Genomic DNA, 20,630 nt, shown 5'->3' with positions numbered 1-20,630 from the left:
AGTTAGTGTGACCTAGAAGAATATCCAGCCATGGAGACTAAGCAGGAATGGTCAGATAGGTGGGAGAAGAACCAGGAAAGAGTGGTGTCATGAAAGCCTAGAGGAGAGAGTATCAAGGAGAAGAGGGTGCTGGACAGCGTCAAAGGTTACAGAGAGCTCAAGGAGAATGAGGACTGAGATACTTCTCCTCACGCTGCTTTCTCTTGATCATTATGAAGACTCTTTTCACCTTTTAAAACAGAGTCTGTGCATATCAAAATTTTTACACTTTATTTAGAGAGGGAGAAAAACTGTCTTTGGACTAACATAATCCTCTATCATTGACTCATACTTCCTGATGATCTCATTTTGCTTAAGAAACTATAAATCTACGCCATGTACTAGAGAATGGTTGATGAGCTTTAAATGCCTAAGAGGTTTCACCATCAATTCCAGAAGAGATTATGAATTATTTTTAAATGGAGAGGCTAATAATGAGTCTGCAATATTTCCCAAATGTCTCATTTTCCCCCCTGTGCTCCATTTGCCAATCCTTTTTTAGAGAATCATCAGCAATATAGTCAACACATTTGAGATTATGGATTAATCAGTTCTCATGACCTTATTCAGATCAGATCTGCTTCTTGAGGTACAAAGCAAGTTTTCAAATTTGTGTTTTGGATTAGAATAACTTTTAAATTTCTCATCTCTATGGCAAATTATTGGTCAAAATTAGTGCCAGTGATAAAGTCAGGGAGAGAAAGGGAAAAGAAAATGGGGTAGAGAAAAGGAAAAAAGAAGAGGAGGGATGAGATAAAAAGTAAGGAGTCAGAAAAATGGGTCAGGACAAATTTTATTAGGCTTTGAAGTTTTTCCTAGACTAGTAATGCCTCTTACAAAGGCATTTGAGGGAATGAATCCAGAGTCTATTTTACTTCCTTGGGTGATAATAATAATAAATATTGATGATAATAATAAACATGAAAGGCAAGTGTGGTATTAAAGAGTTCACTGGCTTGGATTCTGTTCTCAAATCTGCCATCTAATCTTTATTGACCTCAGTATTCTTACACAGAAAATGGAAAGGATTGAACTAGTTTAGCAGTTGTTGAACTTTTGGTCTTGGTACCCATTTATACTCTTTTTAAAAATATATATTTTTTATTTTTTCCAGTTACATGTAAAAAATTTTTTGACATTCTTCTTTTTTTTAATTTTGAGTTTCTTCCTCCCTTCCCTTCTCCTTCCCTGAGACAGCAAACAATTTGGTATAGGTTATATATGCATAGTTGTGCAAAATATATTTCCATATTAGACATGTTTTATGCACCAAAAAACCTCCACAAAAATAAAGTAAAAAATAATATACTTCAATATGCATTCAGATTCCATCAGGTCTTTCTCTGGAGGTGGATAACATTTTTTGCAAGTCCTACATAATTGTCTTGGATCTTTGCATTGCTGAGAATAGCTAAGTTATTTACAGCTGGTCACCACAAAATATTGCTCTTACTGTGTGGTGTTCTCCTGGTTCTGTTCATTTCACTTTGCATTAGTTCATGTAAGCCTTTCCAAGTTTTTTTCTGAAAGCATTCTGCTCATCATTTTCTGCACTGCAATAGTATTCCATCACAATCATCTACCACAACTTGTTAAACAGTCCCCCAATTGCTCAACATTGTCACAGTATGCAATTCTTTTCCACCACAAAAAAGCTCCTATAAATATTTTTATACCTATAGGTCCTTTCCCTTTAAAAAAATAAAATAAAGATTTAGTAGTGTTATTGCTGGGTCAAAGGATATGCACAGTTAGACAGCCCTTTGGGCGCCATTCTAAATTGCTCTCGAGAATAGTGTTTTAGCGTCCCTATTTCCCCGCATCCTCTCCAGCATTTATCTTTTTTCCTTTTTTTCTTTTTTCCTTTTTTCTATCATGTTAACCAATGTGACAGGTTGTTCACATTTGCATCTCTCCAAACGATAGTGATTTAGAGCATTTTTTCACATGACTATAAATAGCTTTGATTTCTTTATCTGAAAACTGCTTGTTCATATCCTTTGACCATTATTATTCAATATTGTACTAGAAATACTAGCTATAGCAATGAGAAGGAAAAGAAATTGAAGGAATTAGAACAGACAATGAGCAAAAAACTCTATAGATGATATGATGCTATTCTTGGAGAATTCTAGGGAATCAACTAAAAAATTAGTTGAAATAATTAACAACTTTAGCAAAGTTGCAGAGACATAAAATACATCCATGTAAATCATCAGTATTTTTATATATTATCAACAAAGTCCAACAACAAGAGATAGAAAGAGAAATTCCAAAAGCATTGTAAAAAATATAAAATACTTGGGAGTCTACCTACCAAGACAAACCTATGAACTATACGAACGCAATTACAAAACACTTTTCACACATCATTGGAAAAAATATTAATTGCTCATGGGTAGGCCAAGCCATCATAGTAAAAATTACATTCTACTTAAATTAATTTACTTACTCAGTGCCACCCTAATCAAACTATCAAAAATATTTTATAGAATTAGAAAAAATAATGAAATTCATCTGGAAGAACAAAATGTCAGTAATATCAAGGGAATTAATGAAAAAAAAATGTGAAGGAAGGTGGTCTAGCCATTCCAGAGCTCAAACTGTATTATGAAGTATACTAATCATCAAAACAATACGGTTTGTTTTTATTATTGTTCAGTCATTTTTTCAGTCGTGTCTGACTCTTTGTGGTTTGCCATTTTCTTCTCCAGCTGATTTTGACTGATGAGGAAATTGAGGCAAAGAGGATTAAGTGAGTTGTCCAGGTTGCACAGCTGGTAAGTGTCTGGGGCCCAATTTGAACTCAGGAAGTTGAGCCTTCCTGACTCCAGGTCTGGCACTCCAGCTGCCCAAACAAGCTGGTAGGGGCTAAAAAACAGAGTGGTGTATCAGTGGAATAGATTGGGTACATAATATACAGTAAGTTATGACCATATCAATCTAGTGTTTGATAAACTCAAAGATCCTAGCTTTTGGGACAAGGTTAACAAAAACTACTGGGAAAACCAGAAAGCAGTTTGGCAGGAATTAGGTACAGACCAACATCTTATACCATATACCAAGATAAGGTCAAGATGGGTACATGATTTAGACATAAAGACTGATATTATAAGCAAATGAGGCAAGCATCCCTAGCAAGAGACAGAGAGCATTACAGGATGTTAAATGGATCATTTTGATTACATGAAATTAAAAAGATCTTGCACAAATAAAACCAAATGCAACCAAGATTAGAAGGAAAGCAAAAAACTAGGGAAAAGTTTCTCTGATAAAGGCCTAATTTCTCAAATATATAGAGAGCTGAGTCAGATTTATAAGAATATGAGTCATTCCCCAATTAATAATTGGTCAAAAGATATGAACAAGCCATTTCCAAATGAATAAATCAAAACTATTTATATTCATATGAAAAATGCTCTAAATCACTATTGAGCATCCTTGCTTCCCTCCTGCTCTTAGTGGGAAGGCTTATCACTTACACCTGTTACAGATAAGCCTTGTTGATGGGTTTAGATGAATCATTTTTTTTAATCACTTTTAAGGAAGCCTCCATTTATTCCTATATTTTCTAGAGGTGCTTTTTAACAGGAATGAGTGTAGTATTTTGTCAAAAGACTTTTCTGTATCTATTGAGATATTAAGATTTTTGTTGTTTTTGTTATTGATATGGTCAATTATACCGATAGTTTTCCTAGCACTGAACCAGCCCTGCATTCCTGGTATAAATCCCACATGGTCATAATCAGTGATCTTTATGATACACTGCTATAATCTTCTTGCCAGCATTTTATTTAAAAATTTTGCATCGGTATTCATTAGGGAAATTCGTCTACAATTTTCTTTCTTTGTTTTTGCTCTTTCTGGTTTAGGCATCAGCACCATATTTGAAATTTGGGAGGACTCTTTTGTCTGTTTTTCCAAACAGTCTATGTAGTATTGGAATTAATTGTTCTTTAAATGTTTGGTAGAATTCACTTGTGAATCCATTTGATCCTGGGGATTTTTTCTTAGGGAGCTGATGGATAGCTTTTTCAATTTCTTTTTCTAAGATGCAGTTATTTAAGCATTCTATTTCCTCTTCTATTCATCTGGGCAATTTGTATTTTCATAAATATTCATCCATTTCACTTAGATTGTCAGATTTATTGGCATATAATTGGGCAAAATAGCTTTTAATAATTGCTTTAATTTCCTCTTCATTGATGGTAAATTCATGCTTTTCATTTTTGATACTGCTACTTTGCTTTTCTTCTTTTTTAAAAAATCAAATTAACCAAGGGTTTATCTATTTTACTGCTTTTTTCATAAAACCAGTTTCCTAGCTTCCATTTATATTCTTAAAAATAGTTTGTCCTTCATTCTTGAAGAGGGCTATGACATCAGGAAGGTGATGCCTTGACATGGAAGTGAACTGGCTTTAAGTGAGGGAGGACTGTGCAAAGTCACCAGCCTCACTCTCTCCTCTGGACCATCTGGGTCCTGTGGCAATATATATAGATCAGGATGACTGGAGATGGATAAGGATGCAGTGGGAAACCTTGACCTTTTTAAGCTAAGGTCTTAAAATTACTGAGAAACTCAAGGAGCTTTTGTTTATGTGGATTTATCTATTATATTTCCTGCATCAGAAATTAAAACATAAAAAATTTAAATATATATTAATTCATTTTTAATATCAATAAAATTATTAAAATATCAAGAACAAACATATAACAAACACACACTATTATTGTACATAACAAATAAAAATACATAATCAAGTAAAAATACAGATTAACATAACTAATATGTTTTTATGAGAAAAACTATTTTCCAAAAAAATGAGAAGAGTTGCATTCCTTGTTTTATATTTTAACAAATCTCTTTAATATCTGGTTTAATAGAAGGAAATTGGATTCTGTTATGTTTCTGTATCCAGTCTTTTTGCAATGTTGTTTTAGTTGAAACGTACAAAGAAAATCTAGCCTCAGTAGTTGGAAAAGGAGTATTTTAAGAGGCAAATAATATCTTAGCATTATCATAAAAATGGGTTTTAACCTAATGGACCCATCGAAAGGGTCTTAGGGACTCCTAGGGGTTACTGGACCATACTCTAAGAACACCGGATAATCTCTAAGAATTCAAAGCAGTGTTATGAGGTGGAAGTGAGGAAACCCTTTAGGGATCAGCTCGCGACAGAGTTCCAGCTCTACCATCCTATGGTTCTTTGAACTGATAACTGGCTTATTCTTTTTTCACTTTGTAAAGGTTGCCTTAGGCATCAGAAATTCCTCATTCCACCGTATCCCTTTTTTTCCACCTTCCCGTATGTGGGCTGCTGGACATTGCTCCCTCAGGGTTTGGCATCTGCTATTAGGGATGGTGACTCATCATCTAATGGCCTTTTCCAAAGCTCCACTTGCTGCTGTATTGGTTGCTACCATTGCATCTGCTACTGCCATAGGTATGATGCCAGCAGACCCTTAGTAGCTGGCAATACCAGTCAGAAGGAAGAAAATGTGAGAACTCTTCTGCTAGCAAAATAGATCTTTTCTCTAGAGTCAGAGAGAAGACTCTTATGCATCCTTGTATTTCTGATTTTAACCCAGATTCCCCCGCCTATATCATGAAACAGGCACTTGCTAGTCCCATGATATTAGACAAGTTAATTAACCTGAGACTTGGTTTCTGTACCTATAAAATGAAATTTGACTTAATTCAACAAACTTCACGAAAGGCACTATGTTAGCCACTTAGATATAAAGACAAAAATCAAAATAGTCCCTGTCTGCAGGGAGACTATATTCTACGTGGTGGTGAGGTTGGGATGGGGATAAAATAGATACAAAAGTAAGTAAATGTTAAGTATATAGAAAATAATACAAACCAATTTGGAGAAGGTGTGCTAATAAGTAGGGCCATAAGGAAAGAGCTGGAGTAAGAGATGTACCTAGATGATGCTTCGAAGGAAGTTAGGAGTTCTAAGAGAGAGAAAGGAAGGAGTGCGTTCCAAACATAGGTGACCACTCCTGCAAAGGATGAAGAAAGAGAACCAAAGGGACTAATAGGGAGCTGATAACCCAAATAAATAAGGAGATATAAGAGAATCCCTAATTTCCCTTGATGAATTCAGATCACCTGGTCCAGAGGCACCATGCCTTTGGGTGTTAAAAGAACTGGCAGAGATAACTGATGAGCCACTAGGGATATTTGAAAGATCAAGTAAAATGAGAAGTAGCACAGGTCTGTAGAAGGGCAAAAGTTGTCCTGACGTAAAAGTTAGATAATACAGTCTGCAAACTACAGACCAGTGAACTTGTCTTCAATTCCTGAGTAAATTCTTGCACAGAGCCTTAAAGAGTTGGTTACTGACAACCAGATAAGGAAGAACTAATAACAATGAACCATAATGACTTCAGAAGGTGAGCTGAACCTATTTCCTTTTTCTTGACAGGTTTGCTACACTAGAAGATAAGGGGAATGATGTAGATAGAATTTGCATAGATTTTAGCCAAGTATTTGATCAAGTATTTCACTCTTCTTGTAGAAGAGGTAGAGTCGATGTGAACTTGATCATAATTCAGTTAAATGGATGGAAATGGATAAATGACAGAATTCAAAAAATCATTTGGCATAGTGGAGGAATTTGGGCTTGGTCCTGTGCTGTTTAACATTTTTATCAATCACTTGGAAAAAGGCATAGATGGTGACCCATCAAGTTTGCAGGTGACACAATGCTGGAAAGGACAAAATATATTCAGTGTTAGAGTCTGGATCCCCAAAGGGCTCGGAAGGCTACAGTATTGGGCTGAATCTAATAACACAAAATTCAACAGGGATATCTATAAAATCTTATACGGATTCAAAAAATCAGCTTCAAATGAAAAAGATTGGAGAGGCACGTTGAGACGGTACTTTGAAAATGATCCAGTATTTTTGGTGAATTGTTGTATTTGCTCAGTTATTTCAGTCATATCTAACTCTTTGTGACTTCATTTGGGGTTTTTCTTGGCAGAAATACTGGAGTGGTTTGCCATTTCCTTCTTCAGCTCATTTTTACAGGGGAAGAAACTAAGTCAAACAGGGTTAAGTGACTTGCCCATGACAGCTAGTGTCTGAGACCAGATTTGAACTTGGAAAAATGAGTCTTCCTTATTCCTAGGCCAGGCATTCTTTTCACTATGCTACCTATCTATTCTCATAATAGTTATAGCTGTCCAAAAGCAGAATAGCTTGCCTTGATTGATGGTGGATTCCCCCTCATTAGAGGGAAGATGGCTACTTGTTTGATATGTTATAGTGTGAATTCCTTTCAGGTATGGGTTGGACAAGAAAGTCAAGGACACCCCTTCCAGCTTTACATTACAGTCATACTATGAGATATACAGCATGAAAGACAGTGAACAAGTTAGTTCAATTGGAATGGAGAGTACATGACAAGGAGCACTGTAAAAATAAGACTAGAAGGGGGAGTAGATTGTTGAGGCTTTAAATGCAAGACCAATAACTTTGTATTTTATTGAAGGAGAATTGTGGAATCATTGAAAATTTATGGGGAGGGCCCAGCGGTGAAATGATTATCTCCATTTTAGGATTATCAGTGCAGCAACCATGCAAAGGAAAGGCTGAGGAGGGAATTGACTGGAGGTAGAGAAATCAATTAGGATGGTCTAGTGAAATAGTCCAGATGAGGCAGGAGAGTAGAGGCTACGTGAGTGGAAAAAAGACTGTGAGGCAGTTGGATGATGAGACTTGTAAACTATGGATGTGATTGTTGTGTAGAGTGAAGAGGTAAGGGTTCTTTGAAGATGGAAAACCATCACGATAAATAGGGAAATTTAGAGGACAGATGGGTCTGAAGGGAAAGGTTCTATTCTGGCATGTTATATTGGAGAGGTGTATGGGTTATCCAGAAGATAGTTCCTAATTCAGGATTGGAATTTAGGTTAGAGATTAGGGCTGGAGAGAGATGCAAAGAGATGATAATAAAACTCAGGAAAGTTGATGAGGTCACCAAGGAGGAAAATACAGAGAAAGGAGAGAGGAGACTCAGGGGACAACCTTGGGAGAAACCTGCATTTGATGGCTAATGACAGATCCAGGGAAAGACACTGAAAAGGAAGAGTGGTAATGCGGAAAGAAAACCAAGACAGAGTGGGCCATCACAGCTCCAAAGAAGGAGTGGGTAATGTCAGTGACTGTGTCATGACTCAATGAGGTTTGAGAAGAGGCCATTGTGGACAGAACTTTGGTAAGTTTAGAGAAGACCGTTCAAGTGGCAGGTGGGAAATCAGATTTCAAAGAAGTAAGAAGGGAGTGAGAGGAGAGCAGAGGGGGTCAATGAGTGTAGACAACCCTTTTTTTGGGATCTGGCTCTGACAAGGGGAAGAGATACAGTATGAAAGGTTAAGGGACAAGGGAAGGTTTCATGTGTGTGTTTGTCCTTCGCTGCCAAAGAAGACCATGCCATCAGAGAAATGATGACATGACTTGCACTTAACTTTGTTTTGAGTGAGGGAGGGCTGTGCAGGTCACCAGCCTCACTTCTCCTCCAGAGCCATCTGAATCCAGTGACCAGATATTCCTCAGGATGATTAGAGATGACCCAGGATGAGGCAATTGGGGTTAAGTGACTTGCCCAAGGTCACACAGCTAGTGAGTGTCAAGTGTCTGAGGTGACATTTGAACTCAGGTCTTCCTGACTCCTGCACTCATGCTCCATCCATTGCACTACCCAGCTGCCCCTGAAGGCTTCATAAGGATGTTAAGAATGGCCTTATTTGTAAGCAGTAGGAAAAGGATCAGCCAATAAGGTAAAAACAGGTGTAATAACACCTACCTGGAGGACCTGATAGATTTGGAGTTTAAATATTGAATTTTATCCCCAGAATGGCAAGTGTAACAAATGGGAATTCACTTTTTTTTTAGTTCAATGCTTCCAATTTTCCCTGGTTGGGAAGGTTTGATTCTGAGGCAGCCAAGGGCTGTAGTGACTACAGTGATGGACTTGGGAGTCAGGAAGAGTTCAAATCCTGCCTCATATGCTTACTCACTGTGTAAACCTGGGCAAGTTACTAAACCTTTCCCAGCCTCAGTTTTCCCATCTGCAAAATGGGAATGATAACAGCGCCAACCTTAAAGAGTTGTTGAGAGAGTCCAATAAGGTAAAAATTCAAAGTGCTTTGCAAACCTTAAAGTGCCGTATCAATGCTAGCCATTAAAATGTTTTGTGAATTATCCAAGGTTTTTATACAGCAGAAAGTATGATGTGTACTATTTCTCCTGCTGAAGTCTGGGTAAGACTACAGACAGACATAGTATGAGCTATTAGTAAACGAGTTGGTTCTATGATGCTAACTACAGCTTTGGGGAGCAGAGGAGAGATTTTAGTAGGAATATTCCAGCACAGAAAATGGAACAAAGATGGGAAAAGAGTTAGTACAGTGCCCCAGTGCCAACATCTGGCACATAATAGGCACTTAATAAATGCTTGTTGATTGACTGATAGTATGAACAAGTAGAAACCAGTGGCAGGTGACAGAAGCCTTGTAATTGAAAGGGCTCAGCAATGGATGAAGTGGAAGACAATGTTGGTAGACAGAAAGCTTATCATAGAGCTGAAGGGACCAGAGAGGAAGCAAGTTTAAAACTGGTAGGATAACTAAATAGCGTAGGAGGTACTAGTAGGAAGTAGAGTCCTGAGTTTGGGGATTAAGAACTTCCAATCAGGTAAAAATTAGGGTTATTAAGCTAGGGAAAGAGAACTGCAATTTGTCACATTTGCCATTCTATGGGCACACTTAAGTTTTTACTCCTAAAGTGGGCAGTCAGGCCCTGCCCTCCAGTTTCCCCTGAATCACCTTTAGTTGGAGAAATCCAGACACCGCCTCTACCTTCATTATCTCCCATAGCAACTACAGACTTTCTGTGGCAATGGACATTAGCATTGTTATGGTTATTACTTCCTCATTTAACAGATAACAGGATGCACTCAGAATAGAACAGAAAATAAAATGAGGCTCTTTGAGAAATGGTACCTTGACTTGTGTTCTTTGCTTCTTGCTAGAGAACTCAGAATGCTCCTTGGTCCACTCATAAGCTAACAGTTATGCCTGGGTTCTCCTATTACAAAATTTCCCAATGGGTTATTGTCATAGTTTATTTGTACAGGGTTCTGAGACTGATAAGGAAGAGGGGAAAGGGTCTCCTCTCTCTTAAAATTAGTTGTGCTTCCTACTGACTCCTCTCTCTCTCTCTCTCTCTCTCTCTCTCTCTCTCTCTCTCTCTCTTTCTCTCTCTCTCTCTCTCTCTCTCTCTCTCTCTATATATATATATATATATATATATATATATCTTCCTTTTAAAATTAATAGCTCATACAGTAAAGATGTGATCTATACCTCCTATTTCTCATACATTCATCAAAGATACCCTCAATGAGTGTGTGATTGTCATAAAATTTAATATAAATGGCATTTATATGTAGTAGTCAATTAAATTAATTGTTCCCAGTTATTAATGCACTCAGTCTCCCATTTTGGGGGGAATTTAATGTTCAATTTTTCTTATGCATTTCATATCTTTCCATTCTTCAGTTACTTGTAAAAACTAATTCCTCAATGTCTTCCCTCACAACGAATGTGTCTTTCTATGTACATTTGGTTGGATGCAGCTGCTTTTCATATCTTTGTTCTCTTTAGAGAATTTCTTCTGATTTTGTATTTGCAGATGACATCATGCTGGTTGCATCAATCACCAGAATACTGCAAAGCCTCCTTAAGCGCTAGAAGGATGAGGTACATCAATTGCATCAATTGATGTAAGAATTTTTTTATAATTTTTGAATAATTTTACTATAATTTGCCATAATTTATCTACCCCTATAAGCTTCAAATATTATTATAAGCAGATAGCATAATTTACTTTGAAATAAAAATGTTCATCCTACTATCTCTAGTATGTGCAAATCCACTGTTTCAGTTACTACAGGTTGGTCCGTTAAGGTATTCTTAAATTTCATTCCTTCCAGTGAAATACATAACCAGTCAAAGGAGGCTAATACCCAACCAACCGCAGAGAAAAAAACAAGTAGATGAAGAATGTCTATTCTCCAGAGTCCATGGGTAGGGAACCTGTGGTCTCAAGGCCACATGTCGCCTTCTAGGTCCTTGAATGTGGCCCTTATACTAAGTCCAAGTTTTATAGATCAAATCCTAAAGATTTGCTCTGTAACATTTAGATTCAAAAGACCACACTTGAGGACCTAGAGGGTCACATGTGGCCTTGAGTTCACAGGTTCCCCACCCCTGGTCCAGACTATTATTTAGAGTAGGATAGGTGACCTGTAGAACTCATCCATTAGTACGAATATCTCGTACAGATACCATGGTATAAATGAATGAATTGGGCCCGTAATTAAGCTGAAGGAGGAAGACAGGCTAGTTTGCTTACAGGAAATTGCATGGTTCCTTTAATAATTCCAAATTCTCCCTCAAATGAAGACCTACTTTTTGAATACCAATATTCTAGAAGTGTTGTTATATGACCAAAAGTCATGGAACTTTTAGTCAGTGAAGGAAAATTCCATTTCCCTCAGAGGGCAGTGGAGAGGTACATGGTGACTTGTGCAGACTATTATACTTGACAAAGAAATGATGGAGAAGAATTGGAGGAAAGGACATTTTCAAAGAAAACTAGGGAAAAAAGATCATATAGCAAGAATAAGGGATAACCACCGGATGACTCATGTGGTCCATTGAAACCATCATGATGTCAAGAAAAAAATCAAGGAAGACCCTTAGTACTTGGGGCAAATGTGGGCAAGAGTTCATAGGACAGGCAGCTGTAGATGAGTAGTGGTCAACAGTGTTGGAGGAAATGTCCGCATTGATGAGATGATTGGTAAATCATCTGAGTACTGAGAAACTTTTATTTATACCATCTTTAAAAATACCAGAGTGGGGTGGAGACAAGATGGCAGAGTAGAAAGACGGACCTGTAGAAGCTCCCCCACATAGCCCATAAAATACCTGTAAAAATGACTCTAAACAAATTCTAGAGCAGCAGAAGCCACAAAACGACAGAGTGAAGGAGATTTCCAGCCCAGAACAGCCTGGAAAGAAGACCGGAAAAGTCTATTGCACTGCGCATGGAGTGGAGTGCAGCCCAGCACAGGCCACGCAGTGTGTCAGGGACAGGACCTGGAACAGGTTTCAGGGAGCCACCAGCAGCAACAGTTCCCAGATTGCTCAACCTACAACTGTCACAGACAGCTTCAAAGGTCAGTGGAAGGGCTCCTTCACCCAAGAGAGGGGAGCATGGTCTGGTCCACCTGCAGCAGCCACTACAGCAACAGCATCCATTTTTGGAGCCCTCCCCCTGGGGGAATTGAGCAGCTGATTTGAATCTCAGTCCTGAGCACTGCCCTGGGGTGAGGATGAGTAAACTGAGTATAATACTTCAGGGGAAAAAATGGTCTTTCAATGAAATAGAGGACTTTCAAGCATTCTTGATGAGAAGACCAGAACTGAATAGAAAATTTGACTTTCAAACACAAGAATCAAAAGAAGTATGAAAAGGTAAACAGGAAAAAAAATCATAAAAGTACTTTCTAAAGTTGAACTGTTTACATTCCTACATAGAAAGATAATATTGTAACTCTTGAGACTTTTCTCAGTACTTAGGTAGTTGGAGGGGTTACACACACACACATAGACAGAGAACACAGGGTAAGTTGAATAAGAAGGGATGATATCTAAAAAAATAAATTTAAGGGGTGAGAGAAATATATATTGGGAGGAGAAAGGGAGAAATGGAATGCGGCAAATTATCACTCATAAAGGAGGCAAGAAAAAGCTTTATCAATGGAGGAGAAAAGGGAGGAGGTGAGAGGGAAAAAGGGAAGTTTATTCTCTTCACATTTGGCTTAGGGAGGGAATAACATGCTCACTCAATTTGGTATGAAAGTCTATCTTACACTACAGCAAAGTAGGGAAGAACGGGACAAATGGGTTGAAGGGGATGATAGAAGGGAGGGCAAATGGGAGGAGTGAGTAATTAGAAGTAAACACTTTTGGGGAAGGACAAGGTCAAAAGAGAGAATAGAATAAATAGGGGGCAGGATAGGATGTAGGGAAATATAATTAGTCTTATACAACATGAATATTATGGAAGTCTTTTGCAAAACTACACTTATATAGCCTATGTTGAATTGCTTGCCTTCTCACTGGGGATGGGTGGGGAGGGAGGAAGGGCGAGAAGTTGGAATTCAAAGTATTAGGAATGAATGTTGAGACTTGTTTTTGCATACAACTGGGAAATAAGAAATACAGGTAAAGGGGTATAGAAATCTATATTGCCCTACAAGAAAAGAGAGAAGATGGGGATAAGGCAAGGGACGGGTCTGATAGAAGGGAGGGCATTTTGAGGGAAGGGGTAATCAGAATGCAAAGCATTATGGGATGGGGGAAAGGAGAGATGGTGAGGAAATTTGGAACTCAAAATTCTGTGGAAATGATTGTTGAAAATTAAAAATAAATATTTTTTAAAAATCAGATTCATTTCTCAATATATTCCCCCACTGGATCCTCCCTTGTGACAAAGAAAATGGGAAGAAAATACAATCAACAAATCAATTATTTTTGACACTACATACAACTTTCTTTACTATCCCATATCATTCATCCAATCAGTTGCCAATTTCTGGATTTTTTTCTCTTCTCTAGCTATCAGTACATACAAGTCTTTGTAGATAGTAAGAGGTCCCTTTGACCCATGGTCACTAAGGCTGTGGTAACAAGAGTGGGTGGTAGTGAAAGGTTTTGTATAGCCTTGGATTTGGGAAACCATGGCAACTACAGGGACAAGAAACCCCAGTAGAAGATTTTCCCAATAAACTTGCAGGGTAGGACTCTATATTTCTTAAGGCTAGCAGGGGCTACCCATCAGAGAGCTTTCATAAAGGAGAGTTTATTAAAACTTCATTTACTTTGTGTTTTGGTATAAAAAAGAAAGGGTATGTTGGCAGGAGGCAACATGGTGGAGGGAAAAAGAGAATCAGGCTCTGAGTCCAAATCCTGGCTTTTTCACAACTATGGGTTTCTTTGCATCAGTCACTTCACCTTACTAGGCCTTACCCTCCTCACATATAAGATGAAGGGATATTCTAGATGGTTGTTGAGGTCTCTTCCAGCTCTAAATCCTATAATCTATAAACTCCGGACTAGGATTAAAGAAGACCTGGGTTCGAATACCCTGGATGGCAGCACAGTATGGAACACCACAATCTCCCAAGAGTTAAAAATGAGTCTCATGCAAAGGGTGAAGGAGAGGTCCATGGTGCATGCCATAGTTAGCTAGAGAGGAAACTGAAAGAATGGGAGTAAAAAATGACATCCGGAAATGTAGGATAGGAAGAAAAGAGGAGCGGTTACCATGGAAAGGGTGACGGCTTACAGGTGGGCAGCCAAAACAGCTCTCCATGAGCAACCTCATGACATTAGGAAAAAGTGAGCAAGGCCTCCAGCACACTGAGTGGACTTCTCAGGGCAAAATAATGGGAGCATTTGGACAAGAGTGGCACAACATGGGCAGGCATGGCTGGGCAAGAGAACTCCCAAATAGATGAAATCACTTTACAATAGGAGTGTTTGAGAGCTGTGAGCACAAACATCAGACAGTGTACGGCAAGCAAGATGAATAACTACTGACAAAGTCCTATGGGTCTAGGTCAGCTACTACTACTGAGGGCCAAGCAGTCAACATTTGTCCAAGGCAGAATTGGAGCTTGGTCTTCCCAACTCTGAGGTCACTGTTTGACCCAGCCCTCTGAATTGTTGTTTTTAAAATATGGTTTTAAAAAAAAGACCTAATGGGGGAAAGCTAGATGGCTTTATGGACAGAGTTCTGACTCTGGGGTCAGGAGGACCTGAGTTCAAATGCCGCCTTAGACATTTACTAGCTGGGTGACCCTGGGCAAGTCATTTAACTGGGTTTGCCTCAAAAAAAAAAAAAAAAAGACCTAACAAACCTTCAACTGAGCCATGATAGGCCAATGGCTTTCTGCAGTTTTGATTGTTTGTTCAAATTATACATTTTCCCACAATTCCAGAGGGTTCATGATGAAGTATGCTACCAATCTTTAGACAGACAAATGATGGATTTAAGAGTGCGGATCCAAGCTTATTTTCTTTTTCCTTCCTTCTCACAAGGCCAACATGGGAATTTGTTTCGCATGACGATACACTTCTGTTTTTCTTGTCTTCTCAACAGGAAGAAGAAAATTTGGAACTGAAAATAAAATTTTATTTTAAAAAATGTTTTACAGTTGCTGGTATCATTCTGATGCATGGACTGTGAGCCCCTTGAGAGCAGGGACTGCCTTTTGCTTTCTTTTTCTTCAGCACTTAGCATAGTTATTTCAGTCATGGCCAATTCCCAGCGACCACATTTGGGGTTTTCTTAGCAAAGATACTGCAGTGGTTTGCCATTTCCTTCTCCAGCTCATTTTACAGATGAGGTAACTGAGACTAACAGGGTTAGATGACTTGCCCAGGGTCACCTAGTCAGTAAGTGTCTGAGGCCACATTTGAACTTGGGACGATGAGTATTCCTGACTCCAGGACCAGCACTCTATCCATTTTGTCACTTAGTTGCCCAGAACTGGCAGATAGTATATATTGGCATGCAGTAGGCACTTAATACATGCTTAGTGACTGACTGAAATACTATTTTATCCATTGTTCCTATTTCCATCCTTTCATTCCAAACAGAGTAAAGTCTAATCTTTCTTCCACATAACATCCCTTAAATTATTTCATGACAGTCATTATGGGTCATTTTCTCTCTCCCCTCCTCCCCACATATATACAGTCTTCTGCAAGCTAAATAAAGGCAGTCCCTTCAAATGATCCTCAAATAGCATGAGCTCAAGGCCCTCCACCATTCTGGTGGCACTCCTCTGAACAGTCTCTCACTGGCAAATGTTTAATAGCTGGCTCTCAAGGATGGGGAGAGATGTGTGTACCATATACTTTTAAGTTTAACATTTTCTCCAACAGTTTTCTAAATCTGGACAATCAACAAAAAAGTAATAATTCAAGCCCTGATTTGTAGCCTTTGCCAGTGTCCAAGGTGGAAATGTGCACACTGGAAATTTAGCAATCAGAATGAAGCAGACAAGTGGCCTCCAGCACACTCCAGCTTGTCAATATCTTTGCTCAACTGTGGCATCCAAAACAAAAGACAGTATCTTATTTCTTATTTCTTATCAGTCTAAGGTTGAGGATAATGGCAGATCTATAATCTTAGTCACTCTTATATGTCTCTATTAATAAAGCAACGGAGAAGAGCTTCTAGTTTGATAGTTCAGTGACAGAATTTTCTCCTGCCAGGTTTCTCCTGGTCAGGTTTTGGCACCCAGCTAATGGAATTGCAATTGTAAGGCCATGTAAACTGTGGTGGCGCAACAGACTAGGACGGGTAGACTTGGGCTCCAGTTTGAGCTATGCTGTGAACTAGCTACATGACCTTTGGATCATCACAATTAATTTCTCTGGGTTCTAGGATTCCTCTGCATAAAAAAATGAGGAAATTGAACTTGATGATTGGGAAGGTCCTACTGGTATGTTAGTAAATGCTTACCAACTGGTTCTCTGGATTAAATAAAGATGTATACCAAACATGTTTTTAAGTTTAATTTTCATTATAACCAGGAAAACATTGTACACAGTAACAGCAATATTTTACCCCCATGATCAGCTGTGAATGACCTAGCTCTTCTTAGTACCACAATCCAAGATAATTCCAAAGGTCTCAAGATGAAAAATGCAATCCACACACAGAGAAAGAATGTAGACTGAAGCCTACTTTTAAAACTATATTTTTCTTTAGTCTGGAGTTTTTTTTGCAACATAGCTAATATGGAAATATGTTTTTCATGACTGCACATGTATATTTAACATCAAGTTGCTTCCTTCTCAAAGAGGGCTGAGCGGCTGGAAGGAGGGAGAGAATTTGGAACTCAAAATTTTAAAAATTGAATGTTAAAAATTGTTTTTATGTGTAATTGGAAAAGATGAAATATTTTAAAAAGTTAATCTGTATTATTAACATTTTCCCCATCACTCTAAGTCTAGACAATCTACAGAAAAATACATCAAGTCTTGATCTATCAACTTGTGAAATGAAAATTCCCTCTCTGGAAATTACAATTGGCTCTTGCAAGCTGGTTGGAGCAGGCTCCAGCATACTCCTGGCTTGCAACTCTGATATGCTACGAGTTTATAAAAGCATATTGATGTATCACTTTATAATAACTAGTTTGTTATATAGTAACACAGTATAACTAGGAGAACTCTGGTTACTATTAATTAGATTGCTTTGAAGATATAAGATGCCAATCTCCCACAGTGACACCTTATTTGGGAGTCTGATCACATCTTTCTGGGAAGGGAGTGAGGGGATTGTGTCAAAAAAAAAAAATACCTTTGACAACTCCCTTTTTGGAAATTAAGAATAATTGAGTATTGATATAATAGAACTCAACCATATCCTTAGATTTAACCTTTAAAAAAAAAGGACACATGTGGCAAGGGGTAGAGATGAGAGGAGAAGAAAAATCAGGGAAGAAAAACTGAAAGAGATTTTCGTGCAGATAAACAGACTTGGTTCTTAGGGGAGGGGGTGAATCTGCTTATTCATACAGGCCTCCCCCAAAGAAATCATAAATCCCAGAGACAGCAGCCAGAGACAGGGGATAGGAGAAGCTCTACTCCCCAAAGATGTCAGCTGTAGCAAGGTAGGCTCCCAGGGTGAAGACAGGGTCTTGGAGGAGTAAATCAGCAATGGACATCGGAAAGGTAATGCTATGACTTGCAAGCGAGTTGGATTTAAGTGAGGGAGGGCTGTGCAAAGTCACCAGCCTCACTTTCTCCTCCAAAGCCATCTGGGTCCAGTAGAAGATATAGATCAGGATAACTGGAGATGGCCCTGGATACATTGGTTTTTCAAGAATGAAGGACAAACATAGTAATGGTTGCTCCACTGGGGACCCAACTGGCCAGTTCCAGGTGAACACCCTCCCTCCTTCTCTCCTTCCCTCCTTCCTTACTACCTTCCTTCCTTCCTTCCTTCCTTCCTTCCTTCCTTCCTTCCTTCCTTCCTTCCTTCCTTCCTTCCTTCCTTCCTTCCTTCCTTCCTTCCTTTCCTTCCTTCCTTCCCCTCTGTCCACATAGGGAATCATACCCATACCTACAGGTGCTCTGCCCAAAGGAATATAAATTTTGATCACTGAAACCTCTCAAAGTGTCTTGGAGTTTATGGCCTAGATTTCTTTCTTAAAGACCACACCTTAAACCTAAATCACTCTGACTTTCACTGATTGGCCAACAATAGAACCCAGCCCAAGCCTCACCTGGTCATTATTTGGGACCTGGTGGTTCAGAGTGAGTGTAAATAGCAATTGTTTCTGTTTTGGCCAGAAACTCTTAGGGTCTTCCCCTCCCAGATTGATTTTTGTTTTTCTGACTAGGTAAAAGAGGCCATTCTTCGCCTCATTTGTAACCTAGCCTTAATCACTAAATGGGTGTTGCCTCAGTCAAGCTGAGACCTGGGAAAGCCCTTAACTTAAAAATGCCAAGGCCTCCCTCTGCATCTGGGGCTATCTCCAATCCACATGCATGTCATGACATCACCTTCCTGATGTCATGGTCCTCTTCTAGAACAAAGGACAAACAACAAATAACAATCAGTGGAGGTGTTCTTGAACCCAACCTCCCAGACAGAAGAAGATGAGCCATACAGCGCATTATCTGGAGGTCCAGTAAGAGGGAGAGGGACTAAGAGTTTGGAGGAGCAAACCTGGATCTTGTCCTCAACTATTACTAGGAATTATGCAGACTGTGCAGGTTTTATGGAAAGGTTGACTATCTTGCAACCCCATGTGTACTTTCTTTTCTGGGGAGCCTCCACCATAGGATGGCACTACAAGCCAGAGGAGTTTATAGGTCCCTGAGGAAGATGGAACTCACCAAAGAGAATTGTTATTTTTACTATTATGAGTTTCTGTTAGGAATATGTGGCTCTTGGATTTTTCTGTGGAGTGAACTAAAAGCTGTCCTGTACTTGATATATGTGTGTTAGCCAAAGTGCTTGCATGGAGTTAGAAGGGTAGAAAAGGTAGAGAGATCTTTTCTAACTTTTCTGTAGAAAAGCACATATGAGTCAAATTCTGAGGCTACCAGAAGAAACTCTGCAAGTGATCCAAAGACTGGCTTAGTTAAAGCCATTAGTGAACCTAACCCTTCTAAGCCCAGAGCTATAATTTGTGGGCTAAAAGTTACAAGAAAAGCAATTGATATGACTGGAGTAGCAATGTTTATTCAAGTTAAATCCCCAAATTTGTGAACGTTAAGGAAAAATGTACATTATCCTACTTACAACACTAATAATCAACAAAAGAATGTACAACTCTGAATTAGACATGTTTGTCTGTCTCACCAAAACTGAATGCCTTTTAGATGGTGGCCCTGTTGAGTTGAAACATAACTTCTCTGCGTATTTTTATTGTACATCTACACACATCAGAACTCCACATAATCACCATTATTCAGCAAAATCTGACATAAAAACAATAATTACCGGTGCAGGAAAACAATTTAAAGAAGCAATCAAAATAATTTCTCATACCTAGTGCATGCTTAAATGTTTTGTTTTCAAGCTTATAGTCAGTCAAGCACTGTGCTGAGGAGAGGAAACATAAGGATTAACGTAAGCGTGCTTTGTCTATTATAGACACTAAGTTTGGGGGTTTTTTTCCCCAATTTTTGGAAATATTGCTACTAAGGCGAACTAGTGTTTGCTGAAAATGAGAGATTAAGACTAAAATGTTCAGTTCTACCTACCATTTCCTATTGTTGTATTGCATTGGCATGTAAAATTATCCACTAAAAACATTTTTTAAATTGTAGGTTTATCCCTCTTGGTAAAACAAGTTGGGTTTTTGTGTTTAACTATAGATTTCTTTTGCTAATTCTCAAGCGGAATTCTTCGAATAAGTTGACTTAGCTTCCTCATACTTCCATGATTCTTGTTTTTACACCACACCTGAGGAACCAAAATGTACAATTCCAAGGCTTTATAATACATAAAGACTAAGATAAATTGCAATGACAACTTATTAGAGTTCTCCCCAACTTACTCAGGGATCAGACTTCTAGATAGCTTAGTCACCTATTGAACAGTTTACAAGTCCAGGAGTGTACATACACACACACACACACACACACACACACACACACACTCTAAGGAGCACTGAAAATAAGTGCTAAAAATCAGAGGCATTTTACCCCACAACAGAAATACAGAACTACCTTCACATCCTCATACAAACAACTATTTGCTTAAAAAAAAGTCAGTCAATTAGATTCAACAAGAAACCACTGAAGAGCTACTAAAAGTAACATTTGGTGTAAGAAAAGGAAACAAGAATAAAAATAAAAGAGAAGAGCTGTAGAAACATAGTAGTCCGGGGCTATTGAATGTATGTTCAAGAAGTCTTTCTTTTCATACCTCAGTAGACCCTGAATTCAGACACGTTAGCCTAACAATAG

The 20,630-nt window shown here is 38.5% G+C and overlaps 1 protein-coding gene across 4 annotated transcripts in view; it reads right to left on the bottom strand.

The window, feature by feature from the left end:
- The window catches only part of PDE8B (phosphodiesterase 8B), a 331,778-nt gene that overhangs the window by 173,456 nt on the left and 137,692 nt on the right, over positions 1-20,630 (bottom strand). The gene's annotated exons all lie outside the window — the stretch shown is intronic.

The sequence above is a fragment of the Notamacropus eugenii genome, chromosome 4 (genome assembly GCF_028372415.1).
Source record: "Notamacropus eugenii isolate mMacEug1 chromosome 4, mMacEug1.pri_v2, whole genome shotgun sequence".
Taxonomy (NCBI): Eukaryota; Metazoa; Chordata; class Mammalia; order Diprotodontia; family Macropodidae; genus Notamacropus; species Notamacropus eugenii.
This window is presented reverse-complemented; position numbering and strand designations above follow the sequence as displayed.